Below are 21728 nucleotides of genomic sequence, written 5' to 3' on the forward strand. Positions count from 1 at the left end.
TTATTTTTTGTTTCCTGCTAGCGTTAGTGCTCGTCCCCTGCACTGAAGTTATGCAAATTCATGATTAATGAAATGTTGTCTTAAGACATAAAACATCATTTACCTCATATTTGGACCCGGTATGGGCTGGTGGTTAAGGCACTGGACTCGTAATCTAAGGGTCGCGGGTTCGAATTCATGTCACACCAAACATGCTCGCCCTTTCAGCAATGGGAGCGTTATAATGTGGCAGTGAATCCCACTATTAGTTAGTAAAAGAGTAGCACAAGAGTTGGCGGTGAGTGGTGATAACTAGCTGCTTTCCCTCTAGTCTTACACTACTAAATGAGGGACGGCTAGCGCAAATAACTCTCGTGTACCTTTGCGTGAAATTCAAACCAAACTTTCATTTAATTGTAAGTAAAAACTGCAAAATGCAAAAAGTGAAAACGTAAATTTGCAAATGTATCCGCATGGACGCAAAAAAAAAACCCATCATGCCAAATTTGTTGAAGATTCGTCAACAGGAGGTGAGGTAGCGGTAAGAAAAGGAACAATTGTGTAACTGAAAATCTCTTTGTGCCCCCATATGATCCTAATGTACCTCCATACATGTTTTAGTAAAGCTCCATCCATAGCGGTTATATGGACATTTAACAGGCAGTACTATTGTATACATGTATAGAAATACTTGAAAGTTTTAAACAGTGAATCCTTCAGAATCCACTACTAAAATCCTGGTGTTTTTAAGCGGGTCCGGGTAGAGCGTATCACGTTTCAAATAAAAAAATATACCTGTGTTAAAAATCCATCTACGGTTACTTTATATTATTTCACTTACATCATTAATTCATATTTTTCAGTATCGTCTTTATTGTTCATTTGTTATTAGTTTTCTCTATTCGCAATGTGGCTGAAAGTATAAACGTTATTTTTTTATTTGGTTTTAACAATGTAATGCTTAACTGCTTTCGGTGGACTAACTTTCCATGGTGGCATTATTGTCGCTTGCTTGTCTTATCATGTCATGACCAAAATGAGCTCCTTTCTATGGTGGTGTAATTTGTACCAGTCTTTTCAATAAAAAGTTACAAATCGTTGAACAATATAGGGTTTTATAGGCCAACTATCTAGACTTGATTATATATTTATAGCAACTTGTTTTTAGCTGTTTCGCAATCCCTTGTGCTTAAAGCTGTTTTTCTGTTTTTTTGTTTGTTTTAGCACAGGCTTCTTTGCGTTATCACGAGGACCTTAATGTTCCTTCTTAGTTAGCCTTAAAATAATAAACTGCTGTAACTGTTTTCTTATAAAATATATCGCACATTAAGAGTTTTTGTTTGTTTATTGTTGTAATTTTTACATCTTTCTCGACGAGTTTCGTATGGTGAAGTTATTTTACAAACTTATGATATTTTGAACACTTAAGGAACTAACTGGTTAAGGAAAGAAAGAAATGACATGTACATAACAGAGATATAGTTGACCCAAAAGCATTAAGAAAGGAGTAAAATCTCTGTATTAACATATGTAGGTGCTAAACACACTATATCAGAATTCCTTGTTAAAGTAGCTAGATGTTAAAGACACTATAGTACAATTGCATCTAGTCCCTACATATGTTAATATATGAAATTGTACTATAACATCTTTAACATCTAGCTACTTTAACAAGGAATTCTAATATAGTGTGTTTAGCACCATGATTTAGCAAAACATGGATTACTGATGAGCGTTATCAAATATTATAAGAAAATGATAGGAACAGCTCTTTTTTTTCCTGGGTCCTGTAAAACTAAAACATTACCAATGAATATTTTTGGCAGTTTTTTCTTTCCTTTAACAATTTTGATATAAAATCTGTTTATCTAAATGTAATATCCTCCCATTAGTTTAGCCTTGAACTAAGAATGTATGAGTCTGACTAGAAAACTAAATAAAAAATGCCTTTCAGGTAGGATTAAAAAGTATCTATGCGTGATTTATGCAATTATGTTTTTAAAGTGCACCCTTAAAGTTCTTCATGTTTTGCGATACATTAGAGTAAAACGTAAAGATTTTTAAGGTATATAAGGTCTACTCAAATCTTATAGTTAAAAATGTTTCATTTTTTCTTAAATTGTTCTTGCTTCTTCTGATGTTGTGTCATTTGGATTATTGGATATCGAAAATATTTATTTATAATCAAAGCGCTTCTCTGATGAATTTACAGGCAAAGTTAGTTTACGAAACATTTACTGAAAACAACTTTTAAGTTTTAAATGTTACTGAATACTTTTCTCTCGTATTAACTTTTTTATTAAGGTAAAGGTTAAAACCTAGCAAAAAAAATAAAAATTTAAATCACAATTATTTTTAAATGTATTTTCTTTCAGTAACGGATTTACTATTATATATTTATTTTAATATCGATATTTCTTGCAGTTCAATATATATCTAGAAACACAGGTAGTTATACTGTTAAAAGTGTATTGCGAAATTCTAGCCTGTTCACTAAATTTGCAAACGATTCTCGAGTGTAAGAATCAACAAGGAATATATATGTATGTAAATGCCAGTACTGTTTTCTTAGCTAAAATTTCTCGAAACGTTCCTCTCAGTGCATATTGTTGTTTTGTACAACAGTTTTTGTATCAACTGTTGTACGCAGTTGATGTACTATAAACCTCGCAGCTATAACTGTGATTAATGCTTATTAATTGAGAAACTTCGGATATTGAACAAAAATGTTTGTAGACTTCAAGCATTGCAAACCGTTTAACTTCAGCGAGCTAACATCGGACATTAGTATTTTTCCAAATACATTATATAACTTTAGCGGTGAAAAACTCACGTGCGATCAGTGAAGAGTTAGCTAGCTCCCCGTTAAATGAATTGTACCCATATAAATTCAGAATAAATTCACTCGTCGTGAACCCTCGATAAGATATCAAGAAAGTTCTGGATCGGATAAAAGACTCAATATCGTTTGTAAGTTTGTAATACTTTTTGTATATAAATCGTTATTTGTACTAACCATTACTGTAAATTGCATTATTGTTTGTATATTAAAATACATTTGTATTAAAAAAGAAAACTGTGTGTATAAATCTTGTTGGCAAATTTCATAAAGTTGATACCAATTGACAGTTAACTAACTTCTATATCCAAATCACAATTTAACTCATATATAGGCTATTTTAAGCCGTAATACGTAATATAATAAATTGGAGGCTCGTCCGAGATAAATTATAATAGAAAACACATAACATATTTCACCTGTGATTCTGAATAATCAATTCTACAAAACACTTGTGTCAGGCGTAGCCTAATATTTAGTGAACCGAATCGTAAGATCTAAGACTCGTCCCGTTTGATAACAATCAACTCCTTAGAAACTTGCCCCCGCCCAGTGTATTAACAGTAGCTTGAAGGACTTATAACACTTACGTCCGGGTTCGATTTACCGTGAAAGTCAGAGTGCAAAATATCCTATTGTGTAGCTTTGCGCTAAAACAAACAAACTTAAGCACCTCTTCCTGATCAGCTGTTTACCACACAACGTCTACTTCACTGCTGCACATCAAGAGCTCTTTGGTTATTATACAGAAGGTATGTGTTGATATGACCGCATCCTTTCTTTTAGGTTGGTAAATAAGCATCCAAAATCTCATTACTTGGACAGCTTCCAATTCATTACAGCTCAGAAGGCCATTTGATATCAGCCATCTGGTTGTACCTGATGATGTTCTTGCGTAATTTTATTGGCATATTCTCAAACCCCGAGCAGACTCGTTATAAGAATGTACTGGAATACAGTTCACGTTTAGCAAACTAATATCTCATAAAATTATAACTCAGGTTATCAAAACTTTTCAGTCTTTCTGAATTTTTGTTTTCCTGATGAGGTAGAAGCCGCCCTTCAAGAGTATACACTCTTGTATGAGAACAGTTAGTGTTTTCTTATATAGCAAAGCCACATCAGGCTAACTGGTGAGCCCACCGAGGGGAATAAAACCCCTGATTTTAGCGTTGTAAATCCGTAGACTTACCGCTGTACTAGCGGGGGCAGCACAGTCAGTCTTCTTATTTTCATTGTTTGTAATATAAAAATATCCAAAGTTTGTTTGTATTATGTTACTTAACCACAACTACAAAATGAGCTATCTGTGTTCTGTCCACCACAAATATCTAAACACGATTATTAACATTTAGCTTTCAAACTTACCGCTAAACACTTATTTAGATTAAAACATATTCAACACTCATTTTATTTCATAGGGTAGCTTGTGGCCAATAGATGGCAGACGTTGTATTTTGGCTAATATCTAGATAAGTTTCCAATAATGGCAGATATTTCTGTTCGTCTCCTATTAGATTGGAATTAGATTGGCTCTAATACACACAAAGTGAAATAAACAAATCCAAAATTAAAGTAGTGTTGATGATTGATAATGACGTTTGTTAAAAAAAATGAAAAGTAAATTATTTGTGTGCACTTAGTTGACAATAAGTAACGTTAAAAGGCAAAATATGGCGTAGCATGAAACATGAATAGGCTTAACATTTGCGATAAAAAAAAATCATATAAACTGCATTTTTTCAACATTCTTCTGAATTTATCTAATTACTGGGTCCGGTATGGGCAGGTGAGTTAAGACGTTCGACTCGTAATCTGAGGGTCGCAAGTTCGAATTCCCGTCGCACCAAACATGCTCGCCCTTTCACCCGTGGGGGCGTATAATGTGACGATCAATCCCAATATTCGTTGGTAATAAAGTAGCCCAAGAGTTGGCGGTGGGTGGTAATGACTAGCTGCCTTCCCTCTAGTCTTACACTGCTAAATTAGGGACGGCTAGCGCAGATAGCCCTCGTGTACCTTTGCGTGAAATTCAAAACAAACAAACAAATCTAATTAATATTCCAAATCAGAACTGTGGGAAAATAGGAATGGAATAAAAAATAGGCAAAATAAGAAAACTGTGACACAAAAACTACAATTTCAATCAATTTTCTACAACAAATGTTAAATTATTTACTATTAGGAAAGCAAAACCTGCTTTTTAAGGTTGTTTGTTATGAATTTCGCCCAAAGCTACGCGAGGGCTATCTGTGCTGTCCGTCCCTAATTTAGCAGTGTAAGACTAGAGGGAAGGCAGCTAGTCATCACCACCCACCGCCAACTCTTGGGCTACTTTTTTACCAACGAATATTGGGATTGATCGTCACATTATACGCCCCCACGGGTGAAAGGGCGAGCATGTTTGGTGCGACGGGAATTCGAACTTGCGACCCTCAGATTACGAGTCGAACGTCTTAACTCACCTGCCCATACCGGACCCAGTAATTAGATAAATTCAGAAGAATGTTGAAAAAATGCAGTTTATATGATTTTTTTTTATCGCAAATGTTAAACCTATTCATGTTTCATGCTACGCCATATTTTGCCTTTTAACGTTACTTATTGTCAACTAAGTGCACAAAAATAATTTACTTTTCATTTTTTTTAACAAACGTCATTGTCAATCATCAACGCTACTTTAATTTTGGATTTGTTTATTTCACTTTGATTCGAACCCGTGACCCTAGGATTAGATGTCGAGCGCCTTAACAACCTGGCAATGCTGCGCCCGCTTTTTGAGTTAGCTGTATGTTTGTGTTACCTGGATGGACAAGAAAATAGTTAGAGTTGAGAGATTGCACTTTCAGTTAGCTGAATGCGAAAACAAAATATAAACAACTATCGTTTTTTTCGTAAAATATATTACCCAAAAATAACTGCCATTTCGAGTCATGGTCATACATTAATTTTTATTGCAAAACAATAGATACGCATACATAATAATAGGGTAGTTCCCAGAAGGCTATCCCAAGAGCCCACAGTTTACCTCTGACACCTAATAGCATTAATTTATTAAAAGTTGTTGAAAACAATTTAGTTCGGAAATTGTATTTGTATTCAGTACAAGTCAGTCACTAGTAAAACTGCATTTTCTCCCAATGTGGCGCTTTACTTGGTTATTAAAAAACATACTGTTCACCCACACCACCAACACACTCTCCCACCCCATCGCTATAATTTTCAGCTCGTAGTTTTTTACTTGTTGTTTTATTTTTAATTATAACTAAATCATATTCGATACCAGATTATTGAGAACCAGAGTAAATTTATAATAAAATGTGCAACTCATTTATAAAACCAAGGTAAAGATTAAACAGCATTATCCGTTGTATTATGCGGATTTCTACGCATTTTTTTGTTTACATATATCTTACTTACTACAACTGAATGACTATTTTATAAAAAAAATTAAAAAGTGATACTGTCTTGTACTGTTTATGAACGTAACTATGTAGAATTACAACATGTTAAGAAAACAGGATAAATGCTAGCTTCACCTGTGGCTCAACATTAAATATTCAGGCTTACGACCTAAAAATTCGGTTTCGATTCCCATAATGAGCAAAGCATAAATAGCCCTTTGTGTAGCTTTGTGCTTAACAACCATACCAAAACCAAATATTAGTATGTGTATGGAACTGAATTTTCTTTAAGCTATAAAACTGTTGACGTTCTAATATTGTTTTAAAAGATTGTTTTTATATAATACGAATTAAATGTTTGGATCGATTTTGAAAACATAAGTATAAACAATGTTTATGTGTTAATAAATATACTGGTAATTAACTTCGCTTTATGTTGTGTGTTGGTCGTGTATGTGTTAATTGCAAAAATGCAAACTTATTAAAGTTTTGTCTCTAATATCACACAGTATAATTCGCTTAATGTTTCACAAAAGTCTATCATTAAGTGTAAGCTACTTTGGTTGCTGGTTAGAGACTATGATTACATTACAAGGTACTTTATTTGATTTTTCTTCGAGTTATCTTTGCGTTACCAACAGAGGTTATGCAGTGGACCACCTTTATTCCACCATATTAGACGTACCATTAAACTAGTGAAATTATGGTGAACCTGGAAGTTAAATTATTAGAACTTAATCGTGTAATAATTCTAATTGGTTGTATGAAGTGCAGGCCTGACCTTTAGTCATCTTTATTGCTGTATCCATGTAGAATAATGTGGCTGCTACATGGAAACAACACTTTTCTAATCTTGCTACACACGTGCAATGTGCAATCAAATCTAGACTTCTAGTTAAACTGTAATCCAAACACTCAAAGAGCTGTTGGACAGTTGATGTGAACGACATACCTATAAACACATTAATGTTCTATTAAAACTACTTTCTTTCAAACAATGTAATATCATGAATATTAATACTATCAACACAAACGACTCAGTGTATGGTCTGGAACAGAGAACTGTTTCTCGATACAATTCCAGACAAATTCACTTAATATTATAACCCATCTCTACCCAAAAAGTTTAAATGTGGTCTAATACACACCATTAATGCATACATATCTCAATGTATGAACTACTAGTAATTTAACAACCGTTTTAATCCTAATGTTTTTACCATTTTATTGTCAAACTGGATACAACTTCACAAATATGAAAATGTAAAGTTTGCTGTAAACTGCCACTGTTGAGTTAATTTAACACATTAAACCCTATTTATTACACACATATCTATGTACTCTGACAAATTATATTATCTCAGAAACTATGAGTATATTTAGGAGCCAGAAGATGATGCTTTGCAGTGTTTGTTTGAATATTTGGATAAAATCATGCATTGAAAGCTTTACTAGTATAAGGCCTATAAAATGCAAATATAGATATAATATAATTAGATCTACATTCTAGGCCTAATAAAAATATATCTATTAACGTAAGCAACGCTAGCAAACAACCTCGTAAACAAGTTAGAACGATACCAATCGTAATAACACGTGAAATACTGTTAATTAAATAAAGGTGATTAATTAGAAGCCATCTAGGTCTACTTTAACAGTTTTTGTACCAGTTCTTTATCTTTAAGTAGATCACTAAAACTGACTAGTCGTACACTCTCTATAGTCTGACACTGTTCTCCTAGACTGTCATAAATCATTTACAAGTATCTAAAGCTTTGTATGCCTTCAGTATGAGATGCTAAAATTAAAAATTAAGTAAATGAAAATATTTGGGTATTCCATGTGGAAAATGTCCAGAATTGTGTCTCTATTTGTCAACATCACTAATGAAGCGTTAGCTAAACTAGTGGTCATTGTTGGGAGAATACAGTACGGGTCTATCATAACTTGTTAACATTTTACTTTGTACGATTTTAAAATATTCATCTAGATCCTTTGTAAAAGCGCTAAACGCAAATAGTCTAGTTGATTTGTGCCATAAAACGCCAAATATAGCGCTAAACGCAAAGTTTTCCTGTGCATAATGTGACGTAACAGTAGAGAAAATCGTAATGTTTACGTCCAAAATGACAGATGGTGGAACTAGTTCCGCTTTCAGTCACGTGACCGTATAACCTCTACATTCCAATCTATTGATCTAACCTAATTACTGTTATCCTGATCCACGTATTGTAAACACTAGAAACATATGGATTACGTGAGGTTCATAATAAAAAATGGCGCCTTATTCTGTCGTAAATCATTTATAAGTTACTGTAAATCGTAAACATCGATCGGTAATTTGAAGTAAGTGTACAAAAACAAATAAATTATAATCATTTACATTCAACTTGATATACATGAAAAGATTAATTATCAATTTCTTTTTCTCTTTCATTTTTTTTATTTTTTTTCACACTAAAACTAAAGTCTTGTTTCAAAATTTTCATCATGAATCAAAGACAATTTCGTGACACGTTATACTGGGTTGTTTCTATTTGCCTAAACTGGGCCTAAACGAATAAAACTTACTTGAATGAGTACGAAATTTAATGAATTTTCAAATAAGAAATTACTTTTTTTTTGTCTAGTAAATTGTTGTGCTATCTTTTCTTTCACGTCACAATATCAACATTCGATCTTTGTGTGTGTTTTCACATAGCAAAGCCATATTGGGCTATCCACCGAGGGAAACTAATTCCTGACTTTAACGTTGTAAATCCGAAAACTTACCACTGTACCAGCGGATGATCATTCGATCTTTACCGTCACCGAACCTGTTTCGAATACAGAATTTGTTAACTAGAAATTGACAAAGTTGTATAACGGTTAAATTTATAAGTAGTTTTAACCCTTTTGTTACAATAGCTGTCATAAGAAATCAAATCACATTTATAATCCTAGTATGGTGATGGAAGTTTTGTTTTTGAATTTCGCGCAAAGCTACTCGAGGGTTATCTGCGCTCGCCGTCCCTAATTTCGCAGTGTATGACTAGAAGGAAAGCAGCTAGTCATCACCACCCACCGCCAACTCTTAGGTTACTCCTTTACCAAATAATAGTGGGATTGACCGTCACATTATAGCACCTCTACGGCTGAAAGGGCAAGCATGTTTGGTGCGACGAGAATTCGGTCCCGCGACCCTCAGATTACGAGTCCAATGCCTTAACCCACCTGGCCATGCTGGGCCCAATTATAAATAATTGAAAAACATATAAATATAATTATGAAATATTAGTACTATATTGACGTACTCAGCGAAACATCGTATAACTATGATATTTCTTGCATCACATTTTAACGGCCTGGCATGGCCTAGCGCGTTAAGGCGTGCGCTTCGTAATCTGAGGATCGCGGGTTCGCGCCCGAGTCGCGCCAAACATGCTCGCCCTCCCAGCCGTGGGGGCGTTATAATGTGACGGTCAATCCCACTATTCGTTGGTAAAAGAGTAGCCCAAGAGTTGGCGGTGGGTGGTGATGACTAAGTGCCTTTCCCCTAGTCTTACACTGCTAAATTAGGGACGGCTAGCACAGATAGCCCTCGAGTAGCTGTGTGCGTAATTCCAAAAAACAAAACAGACAAACAATGCATCACAGTTTACTACTACTTGACCTAACCAGCTGGCATTTTCTTACAGGCTCTAGAAATTAAACATACATAAGTCGAAATTTTTAGTTCAAATTTAGTTTAGGTGTATATGAAATAATGCAACGAATATATTTTAGTATATAATCTCTATCGAAAAGAGAATATTATTATCATTTACAACGTGAAGGATTTTATGTGACAAAGTAACTAACTGCAGCGACTCCTAGTGAAATCGTGGGCCGCTGTGTAGGCAGTAACTAAAATAAAAAGAGCCCTGTACCTATACCTGAAAACTATTGAGTATTGTCCCACGGATTTAAACTGTAGGTGACAAAAATATATTTCTAAAGCGTGGTGGGTAAATACCACGTAAGCTGGTAAAAATGAAGGGAGTGGAAAAAGAGGCCAAAGAAGGAAACGCCCTTAATAAGTATTCGCCGAAATGAAGGTTATTCTTTTTATCATGTGACGTTTGACTACGTCAGAACAGTGTTTTTTTATGATTGGTTCACTAATAAAGGTTGACTCTGAAAGGCCTGAAAGAATCTTTTAAAAAGTTCGATTAAATATAATTTTTTAAATGTGGTTTAGAAAGACTTGCACATAAGGATCTGTTAAAATTTAATTCAATCGTTGATATCTGTTGTTGTCATAAACTTATTCATGTGAATAATTACGAAAACCAAAACTTATGTAAAACAACTTAAGTTTTGCAGAGTAGATGTAACAGCGATATCTTAATAAAATTATTTCTGTAGACAAAAATACCATTAAGCTTATTTATAAGATCAATGAAGTGTTATTTATAATCAGTGCACTTTTATCTCTTAAAAAGAAAAATATTTTGTTTGAATTTCGAGCAAAGTTACACGGGAGTTATCTGCGATAGCCGTCCCTAATTTAGCAGAGTAAGACTAGGGGAAAGGCACTTAGTTATCACCACCTACCGTCAGTTTTTCGGATACTCTATTACCAACAAAGAGTGGGATTGACCATAACTTTATAACGCCCTCACGGCTGAAAGGGCGAGTATGTTTGGTGTGACGGGGATTCAAACCCGCGACCCTCAGATTACGAGTCGAGTGGCTTAACCACCTGGCCATGCCGAGCCTGAAAGGAAAAGGAACAACATGTCTTTTCTTAATTATAACGAATACTTTTACAATTTGTGATAGAAAATGATTTACGAAACTTATGTCACTATTTAAGTATAAATGTAGTAGCACAAGGTTTAAAGCAATATAAAACCATTTTTGTACGAAATTATATATAATACTGTTTTTTGTATCTTGGAAAGTTTTTAGAGCGGATGATGTCAGTTACATGCAACCTTTCTGTAACAACCCCGTATATACAATGAACATTGTTTTCTTTTTCATTGTGCTTTGTTTCCAGTGGTACAGAGTAATATCGAACACAACTTCCATCTTAAAACATTTCGTACTCGAAATACTTGTACGTGTCCTTTAATATAAAACTACACGTTTTAAAGTTATAAGCCTTCAAGCTTACCCTTGAACAGTGCAAAATGAAATAACGTAAATCGTGTACTTTTTCCATTGTGTATATTACACATTTTATTCGCATTTATATGATTTTCATTATAACATAAGCATGAAATAATTTATAAACTCGCTTTCTTTATTAATATAACCAGAGTTTAAAAACTGAATAAAGCTATCCGTGTTTATCATGATGACAGCACGTGGTATAGAACAAACGCAGTTTGTTATTATTGTCACAATAACTTTATAAAACTGTAACACCTTAGTATAATTACTTTTGCACGTGTTGTGTTTAAACACTGAGTTTTCGGTTTAAATGTTAAGCACTTAATACCTGAACGAACACTTATGTTTTCTTCATAATCAGATGCGGAAATCTTACATTCTGAGCATACCTCCATTTTTGAAATATGAAATCCCTTTCGCTAACTAAAAATGTAAATATTATAGATAAATTAACTTATAATGTTCATCAGATTAAACAACTCCGATGTTTTGGGTTCTTCAACGTCCCAACTCAAAAGAAAGGATTTTGTTTCGTCTCTGCTCAAAATAAGAAAAACGCTAACATATCTATACAATGATAAACTACGAACAGAAACTCCAAGCAATACCAGTTCTGAGCGAATTATTAAGTGAATACATCAGACGAAAACTAATGAAGGTATTTCAGTAAATAAAAACTGAAAACCAGACTTAAAGTATATTCCTAGTGTTATTACTGCTCACTTAGGTATAACAAAAGTGTATTTTACCTCAGAAGTTTTCATTATGAATAACGGAATAACGTGAAGAAAAAATAAAACATCTGCAGTTTACATTATTTTTAAGACAATTTTTAAGCCTATTACTATCTCATATTTTGCAATTTTTCGGTGTTTAAACTGTAACATTTAAAGCATTATCTTGCATATATAAATAACGTTTCGGTGAAACTTTTGCCTCTAGTCGCGCAGCCAACCTGACGTTTCACAGCACAGATTGCAATTGCAGTAAATACTTTTTGTGTATGAAAAATAAGCATGTATACAAATTAATTTTCCATAATCTCTGAAAAATAAGCGTCTTGTAATTTTATTTCGTTGTGAAATAAATAAGTACATTGCGCATGAAAAACGTGTTGTAACTTTGTATTCGATGATAGTAAGATGTGCATAGTGTAAATTTTAGATGCGACCTTATTAAAACACTAAAATAATCTATAATTCCCTTTGAAAGGAGGCTCAAGGCCGCGTTGAGAATCACCTGTTTTAACCATCCGCACCACTACACAGTAGTGTGTTGTCTATCAGCCAGTCAATAGACAATAAAAGGTCGTATCATAAGGGACATCTAACGTTGCAATCTGTACTGTCGTAAGGTCAGCAAAACGTAGGCTATAACACAGTATGACGTATAATCTTCAAAAGCAAGAATTTAATATATTAGTTTATCTTAATTTTGGTTTTATTTATTCTTGAAACAGAACATTTTTGGAGACCTTGCAAAAATACATCTAGTATATTTGAATGTGCAGTTAAATAACAGTACAAAACACCAATCAAAAGTCCTAGGAACAAGCTCGGTAAAGTAACAAGAGTTACATTTATTGATTTATTGTATACCATCATTATTATTTTACGCTTTCGTATCCAAGTGTGTACCTTTCACGCGGTCCACATATATCACGTCATGAAAAAATCTGGATCATTTAGATTGTTTGTTTGTTTTGTTTGATTTTTGAATTTCGCGCAAAACTACTCGAGAGCTATCTGTGCTAACCGTCCCTAATTTAGCAATGTAAGACTAGAGGGAAGGCAGCTAGTCATCATCATCCACCGCCAACTCTTGAGCTACTCTTTTACCAACGAATAGTGGGATTGGCCGTCACATTATAACGCCCCCACGGCTGAAAGGGCGAGCATGTTTGGCGCGACGGGGATGCGAACTCGCGACACTCCGATTATGAGTCGCACGCCTTAACACGCTTGGCCATGCCGGGCCTGATCTTTCAGAAGATTCTAACTTACACAAACATTATTAGTTCAGACTTCTACAGATTTATGCCTCATGATCAAGGAAATTGTAAAAAAAGGGTGGAGGTTGTAAACTAGACATTTACGATCCTCTACATAAACCTTTTTTTTTATTATTGAGACACATCTTGTTAGGAAAGACTAATTAATTAAACGATAATCTAAGCTCTGTTGGACGTTAGACATTCGTTAGTGTTTCTTGGCGGCGTGTTTATACCCGCCTGAAAAGTTGCATTTATTATATACGTTTTAACCTATGTTGTAACGGATGGCCACACCGTAAGCTTTATTAAATTCTTTAAAACTTGTTAGTACACTTTCATAAATACTAAACATTTTTTTTTCTAGAAATAAGTTGGTTATTTTGATACACTAACTTGTACCTGTACAAAAAATGAAATAAAATATTTGTCGAATTTATTCACTGTTTTTTGTTTGGTTTATTATTGAGCACAAAGCCACACGATGGGTATCGTAACCCGATTTTTAGTGTCGTAAGTCTGCAGACTTACAATTAACACACTAGAGGGCTAATTTATCGATCCCAAATGTTTGTACATAGACATATACATGAATAGGTAAATCGCATTTTTTCAAATATATATTCCCTTACAGGATTTCGAAAATTCCAAAGAAAATTCTAGTATTACTATACATCACTTTATTAATTAGTTATATTTTAAACGCGACAATCTTTATTTGATCCTTTAGAAATTTTCCAAGAAAAATAGCTTTTAATAGCATTCCCACCACGTTATGTCTTCCATATCCACTGACAACGACACGTTTCGCTCGATGACGAAGTTCTTTAGAACGGCTGGGATAGAAAAAACATATTAGTAGTCAGAACACTATTAATATAAATCATTTATTCGACTAGCATAGTCTAATGAGCTCTGTTATTGACTAAATTTGTCGAGATCGATGATTGTAGTAGACATATTGTGGTTAGGTCACTATTATTCACTTTTTATCTCTGTAAGCAGGTAAAGAACCGAATAAATAACGTAGTGTTTAAAAATCCAGTAAACCTAATACTACTGCCTTGTTACAAATATAATCAACTGTAATCACATTTCACCATCAAAAGGTGTTTAAGCGATAATAGTTATTCCATCTTGTTTTTTCTTGATTTTATCTCTACTGACTAAATATACGGTATTAATCAGATTTTTTAACGATATGCTGGCTTTACTTGATTAGGCTTTGATTTACGACCTCACAATTTCTCTATATTGTATACAAAATAGACCGGAATCAACAGTTATCATCTGTCAATTGACCCTGTAGTAAAGATATTGTTTTCTTAGTTCAAAGTTCTGCAACGGACTATCTTCTTCATCGCAGGATATCGAACCCTAGATTTTAGCACTTTATGTCCGTAAAGTTAATACTGGTCTCTCCAGAGAGCCCATGGTAATACTTTTTGATTTCAGAACTGATGAACTGGGCTCCACTCGGTATGATACCACAAAATACTTCGCTCACTCTAAGCTGTGACTGCGTTATGAGAGTGATAGGTAATACCTCAGTATGGATGGTGGGTAGTAGGGAACTTCTGACTGGATGCCTTCAATCGGCGGCGAATAGTTTTAATAACTTTGCCATAAATGCATTTGTCAGTTTCATACTATTCAGTAAGAGATTAGATAGGAAAATTGGATATGGCATCAGCTACATATTCATGTTTTAAAAATACCATAAAACTGCACAGACTAGATACCGTATAACTTATTACAGGAATTTTATATTTTCCTGCAAGTATATTCGAACATGCATATTTAAAACGCAGGCATATTAAATGTTAGAAATGTTTAATCTACTATATGCCAGGTGGCCAAAGTTTCTGTGGTCTCCAGCGGTGGCGTTTGCCATGGGACAAAGGTGCAATTAACCCCAAACTTTTATTTGCCCTCTGCAGCTTTATGGGATATAATATGATAACATATAATACGATCAAAGTTTTCTTTAAAAATGAATAAATTAAACAGTTTTCAAACATAACTCTTTTACAATTTATCACAAATATCATTCTGTTGCTATTTGATAATCATGCTGGGTGAAGTTTTTAAGGCTAAGTTTATGTCAGCTTATATGAAGTCTCTGCTGTTTTGTCGCTTCTCCTGAAAGTAGCTATAATTTTGTATTGGACTGTTGAATATGGCCATTAGGTTTGCAATAAATGTTTATTTTTTTTCAATCAACTTACATTTTAGAACATATAAACTTTTATGTTCTGACACAACGTTGACTTCTTATTCTCATCAAGAATGTTTCTAAAATGGTTTTCTTCAGATGTTATTCTTCGTATTGAAACAATTCTATGCTGATTCCCTCATCAGGTATTCATGTTATATGTGTTGTTGTTTGTTTATTAGTTGAGGAAAACATGAAGAACCACAAAACTTCCTATAATGCTCTGTTACATATTTTAATTTTACGCTCAATGTACTTTCGTATTATACGTATGTTGAGTACCTTATATGAAAACTATCTTGGAGCTTCGCCATGTCGTTAAAGCTCTTGTCGTAACGTCCGTCCGATCATGCTCAATTTGACGGCCATATATTATGCAGCGTAGTTTCCATTCCAAAATGTTTCGTTGTAAGGCTATCATTCCGAAAGCACGCCACCTCTTCCTGCTTGCTTTCTATTAACTACCAAGTTTACGATAATGAAAGTTTCAAAATGCCAGTTTCAACAGGGCAGTCGTACAGAAATCCATAGATAATGTGTCTTGGGCAAAGCATGAATGCCAATTTCATTCTCCAGCAGCTTGAGGTATGTGACAGTTGAACAGATAGGTCATGAAAGTAACTTGTGTACAGGTTACTTCTGTTGCTTTTCCAAACAAAGACTATTCTTGACCAGGTTGTATACTGTTGTCTGAGACACACAAGCGGATTTCGCCACTGACATTTCTGTTCATACGTTCTCACTTTTTGCAAGTATCAGTACTTTGTTTGTTATGGGTGGTTATAACTTGGTTTGGATGTCGTTTGTTTTGAATTTCGCGCAAAGCTACACGAAGGCTATCCGCGCTAGCCGTCCCTAATTTTACAGCGTAAGACTAGAGGAAAGACAGCTAGTCATCACCATCCACCGGTAGCTCTTAGGCTACTCTTTTACCAACGAATACAGGGATTGACTGTAACATTATAACGCCCCCACGGCTGAAAGAGCGAGCATGTTTGGTGTGACGGAGATTCGAACACGTGACCCTCGGATTACAAGTCGAGTGCCTTAACCACCTGGTCATGCCGAGACCAGGCATAACGTATTGTCAAGTACTTTTCTGGGTGGTCCTGATCCCCAAGCTGATCCATATTCATGTGTTTCCAATATGAACATATATTTATGATCTGAGTATATGAATATTCTGCGTCATAAAAGGCTGTTACAGAAACTTCATAGGAGCGGTCAATTTTCTGTGGCATCCTAATTACCTATCAAAATGCAAATAGAAAGTTCTCATAATTTCCGTTCCACCGCGATTCTACATCAAGTGTGGTTTTCATGTGACTTGGTGAACTGTTTATTAAAAATCGTTTTAATATAATGTACTCAACCCTCAGTATTCCACTTAAACATTTCGTTTTACTAGTTCTTGGTCTTCTAGTTCTACCTATCACGTCACACTTTCTACCGAATTAAAGAATTCCAAATCTTAATAAGAAGCATCTATGTATAATTATGATGTATATTTAGGTTCTTACGGTTAAATATGCCACCTGTCAGTGGCACAGCGGTATGTCTGTGGACTTATATCTGTAGAAACCGGAATTCGATACTCGTGGCGGGCAGAGCACAGATAGCCCTTTTACAGCTTTGTGCTTAATAACAAGCAAAATCAACGGTTAAATATACATATATATCTATACTTAGATGAAGTTATTTAGTGAACAAAAGCAAATTTCAGGTATCTACTGACGTATTTATTTTTCCTCAAGAAATCTTATCGTTATTAAGGAAATATGTCCACTATCTGTCACTATCTACAAGTGAAAACAAACAACTGAAGAAACAAAAAAGGACAATAAACTGTTTCCTGTGCGAGATGAAAAATAAACGTATACATTAACAGTATATAACTGCCCACGTGTTTTCTTATTATCATCATAATCCCAAGTTGGGATAATACTTTTCGTCGTCAATTTTCTTGCAAGTTTATCTGAAATCATACCATTTTTGAAGTTCTCGAAACATTCAGACCGGAAGTCAGAAAATGAAACTTCTGTAAAAGAAACTTTATTAATGTTCATTTTTCCTTTACGCTATCAGTATTCAATAGAATATGAAAAGTAAATAAAGAATAAGCATGTAAAAATATGATGTATTACTTACATGTCGATATTGAGTTAAACCAATTTTTCTTCTGTATAGTCTCAAAATACTTCACGACATCAGCTATGGTGGCCCGGCATGGCCAAGCGTGTTAAGGCGTGCTACTCATAATCGGAGGGTCGCGAGTTCGCATCCCCGTCGCGCCAAACATGCTCGCCCTTTCAGCCGTTGGGGCGTTATAATGTGACGGTCAATCCCACTATTCGTTGGTAAAAGAGTAGCCAAAGAGTTGGCGGTGGGTGGTGATGACTAGCTGCCTTCCCTCTCGTCTTACACTGCTAAATTAGGGACGGCTAGCACAGATAGCCCTCGAGTAGCTTTGTGCGAAATTCAAAAAACAAACATACAAACAATCAGCTATGGTCTGCCTTTCCACGCAACTACACCAGCGAACACGAGAACGTACACATACACACGTTCTCTGCGTACCAAAACATTGATCGTTTAACATTCTTTTTATCTTTTCATACATGATAAACCCTGCTCTCTTCATATTTTCCATCTTTCTTTCTCCTTTCACCTTCATCAAGTGTCCATATTTTTTATATAAATTCCACGTGGCCCAAAAATATATAAACTGTTTGTTTTGCTTTGTTTTTAACTATTAAATTTATATATTTTCCTTAGTTTTGTCAGTTCCTAAAATTTCCAATACTTTCTTCAAAGGTGTTCTGTTTATCCTGTTAATCTAATTCCGTATTTACAAATATAGATCTACAATAAAACGTTTGATTTTACTCTTAGTTCTAAATTTTAAAGATTTTTTTTTCACACATTACATGTTATCTTATGTCATTTATAATTGTTTATTACTGTGTTTCTTGTAATTAATACTATTGAAATCACAGTTTTCGTTATTATGGCACAGCAAAAAACACTATAATTTGTTCTGTTATGGATCCCACTTACTTATGATAAATGTCTGTCTGTTTATCTGTAATATTTAGCATAACAATTACTGGCTTGTTTCTCTGAGAGTGTTCTTAAGGGTTGACCTATAATTGTATATACATTCTAAGATGTCATAGTCAGTAACATTAATCACGTTTGGTGCTAAGGGTCTTCTCGTTAATATTAGAGATACTTATAGTGGGTAAGTTGGCCAGACGATTATTTCAATTTATTTATAATTTACATTCTATAAATTTATCTTCAAATAATTATATTGTATGACAAACAACTGAAATTCGACGGGTTTTTTTCTTGAATAACTTTTTCATGTGTGTTTTTTTTTCAATTTAAAGTTTTCTTCAACCGTTCTTTTCGGCGTTCTTTAATTTGCAACTGAACAACTGCAGATGCTACCGAAAGTTCCCGCCCTCTCAGTTTTAGTATTCCTTGTAGGGACAACAGTACAAATAATCATTATTCATGCTGCATCACTTTATCTTAATCTCTCCATTCCATTTGTTTGCTTGTCGACTTTTTAAAATATAATTCTCAACAGGTATCTCTGACTTTCTCAAACACTAACAAAAAACATCCACGTGATGTCCGGAAAAAAAAAACAACAGGTTTCTTTTGACAAAACAACTACCATTCTGACATTGTATTTAATCTGTTGGGTGTTTATTTTTTTCAACCTTAAAATGCAGCACATAGACCACTACAGGTTCTGAACCAGTCTACCATGTTTACAAGTCTTTCGACCTAATAACCTTAACAATTAGAAAAAAGTGTTCATTTCTACTTAGCGAGTTCTTTCCAGCAGGTGTTTCACGCGTTCTTAACGCACAATCTTATGTGCATTTTACGGGTCGGACTTTTTTTTTTTTTCTCGGGGAAGAAACACATTCAATTCCTCCACTGGCTTTTTATGTAGATTAGCATCCTTTAAACACGTTCAAACTGGAATTATTTAAGGATGCAGTTAGGGTATTAACCTTAATGTTATAGGATAGACGTGGTTAGGCTCTTAACCTTTGTCATGTTGCTTCATCCCACACTATTTCAAATTATTTTCAAGGTTACAACTAATCACGTTTGTTTGTTTATTTATTCTCTACTAAGGTTGTGTGTGTGTGTGTGTGTGTGAATGTCACATATACTACCAATAACCTTCGCAACTTAGTAATAAATTATTCGGACCTAATAAAAATAAAATAAATTCCATGTACTGGAATAATTACTAAAATAACGAAATGAAAAACTTCGGTACAATATACAAATATTATTAACAAAAGGCACCTTATCCTCTTTGCGTGTGTTTCACTGTATGATCAAATACAAAATTAATGATAACAAAGGAATTTTACTTCTTCTACTACGAGTTTTACAACTCACGCAGTTTCACGAACTAACGATAGTTCTAAATTTACATATAGCATTAACCACTCACTTATTTCTAATTTTATCGTACGTACGATACTTCTCGTATTTCTTGAATTTTGTCGAGACACACTCTCAATATTCGCGAAACTTGAACTATCACAAGAAAAGATTAACAAACCCGCTAACTCAATCAATCCAGCGTTGTAACAGACTTGGTAATTTGTTCTATTCAAAGATACGTTTTGCGGGTAACCAGTGACGGAACTTATTTTTTAAGACAGTATTAGTACCAGTTCTTATTTTAGCTACTTTGTTACTTTTTTATGCTTACACGTAGATTTATTCCAAGTAAGTAGGTCTACCTTTTCTTTTCTTTTTTTCTTTTGAAAATTTAACCCCTGGTTGTATCTTGCTGTTTTATATCGTTCGTAAACCTTCTAGAAAGTTCAAGTCATTGAGCCAGCGCTCAAAAAGAGTACAAACTCGAGACAAACACCTACATTAAAATTTGAGGAAAAACAATCTGTCAAAACTATTATTATTACAAATTTAAACTGCTCCACTAAATTCTAGTAGTCTGAAAATGTTCATCATAAACATTATTCCTTTGAATTTTATTTTGGGCTTAGACTATTAAATTCTTGTTTGAATTTTATCAAGTTTGCTTTTCAAGATATTAACAAAATCAAAATGTAAGAAATGTAGATGTCGTGTTCTCAGTGTTTGTATAGTTAAATATAACTTTTGTATGATTGTTTGTAAAATGAAGTTACGTTTTTTGTATTTCTGTACTCTACAATGATGTTAACAATAATGCTTATTAATTATTTCTCACAGGGGGATAAGGATATGTGAATAAAGACAATTAAAAGCTAAGCTCCTAAAATTTTGTTTTTTATTTAATTATCACAGGTCTAATGAATTTTTTTTTAGTTACTTACATATATTATAATAATTTTCGAGTTATTTTAATGATGCGATAGTCAACTTGAACCAAATGACTTAGATTGTGCAATTTTGTACTAATTTAATTACAAATTACTTTGCGTTGTTATAGTGTCCAGCAGGTTCTTAGGTATCAAACTGCTAATAGCCAGGCCTATTTGTTAAGTGCTAAGATACTAATAACCTATCCGGAAAGACGGCAAAAGGAAACGTGTCGGCCCCGAATACATTTACAATTAAACAAAATTCCTAACTTCACTGCCCTAATAAATATCAATTGAATTATATTTTATCAAAAAAACTTAAGCCTTTTATAATTATAAAATTAATATTCTTCGGAATTGTTTATAAATGTACTAGTTACTGACTTAATATATTACTGATGTAAACAATTATCGAGGTGTTTCATTATCGGTTGATTTATTGCCATGTGACGTTACGTCATAGAACAAAGGTTTTGTTTTTCTCTGTCACCTGTCATTATTGAATAAAACTATGACGAAGGTTTCTTAACTATACACTATCTGTTGCTGCATACTGATTTTATACTTAGAAAAAATGCAATGTTCAGTATTCCTTCGTATGTATATTTTCAAAATTTGTCAACCAGTTTGTCAGAAAACGTTTTAAAGCCATTGAACGTGGTATTGTTCGTAATGTCTATTATTCTGTCTTGAAAGTATTATACTTCTTATTGTGCATGCCGAATAAGAAAGCTCAAATACGCGAGAAAAATAACGGAACAAGTTATGAGTTATAAAGGTATTTACAACAAAATATCACTTCATTAAAACGCAC

General features: G+C 33.9%; 1 long non-coding RNA gene across 1 annotated transcript; it reads right to left on the reverse strand.

The window, feature by feature from the left end:
- Nucleotides 1–8941: 8941 nt before the first annotated feature.
- LOC143224290 (uncharacterized) lies at nt 8942–21261 on the reverse strand. The gene is made up of 3 exons (XR_013013317.1): nt 21028–21261; nt 10798–10960; nt 8942–9038 (listed from the first exon to the last, which is right to left on the reverse strand). It is a non-coding gene; the product is annotated as an uncharacterized LOC143224290 (long non-coding RNA).
- Between the last annotated feature and the right edge of the window lie 467 nt (nt 21262–21728).

Source organism: Tachypleus tridentatus, chromosome 8, assembly GCF_004210375.1.
Source record: "Tachypleus tridentatus isolate NWPU-2018 chromosome 8, ASM421037v1, whole genome shotgun sequence".
In the NCBI taxonomy this organism is placed as follows: Eukaryota; Metazoa; Arthropoda; class Merostomata; order Xiphosura; family Limulidae; genus Tachypleus; species Tachypleus tridentatus.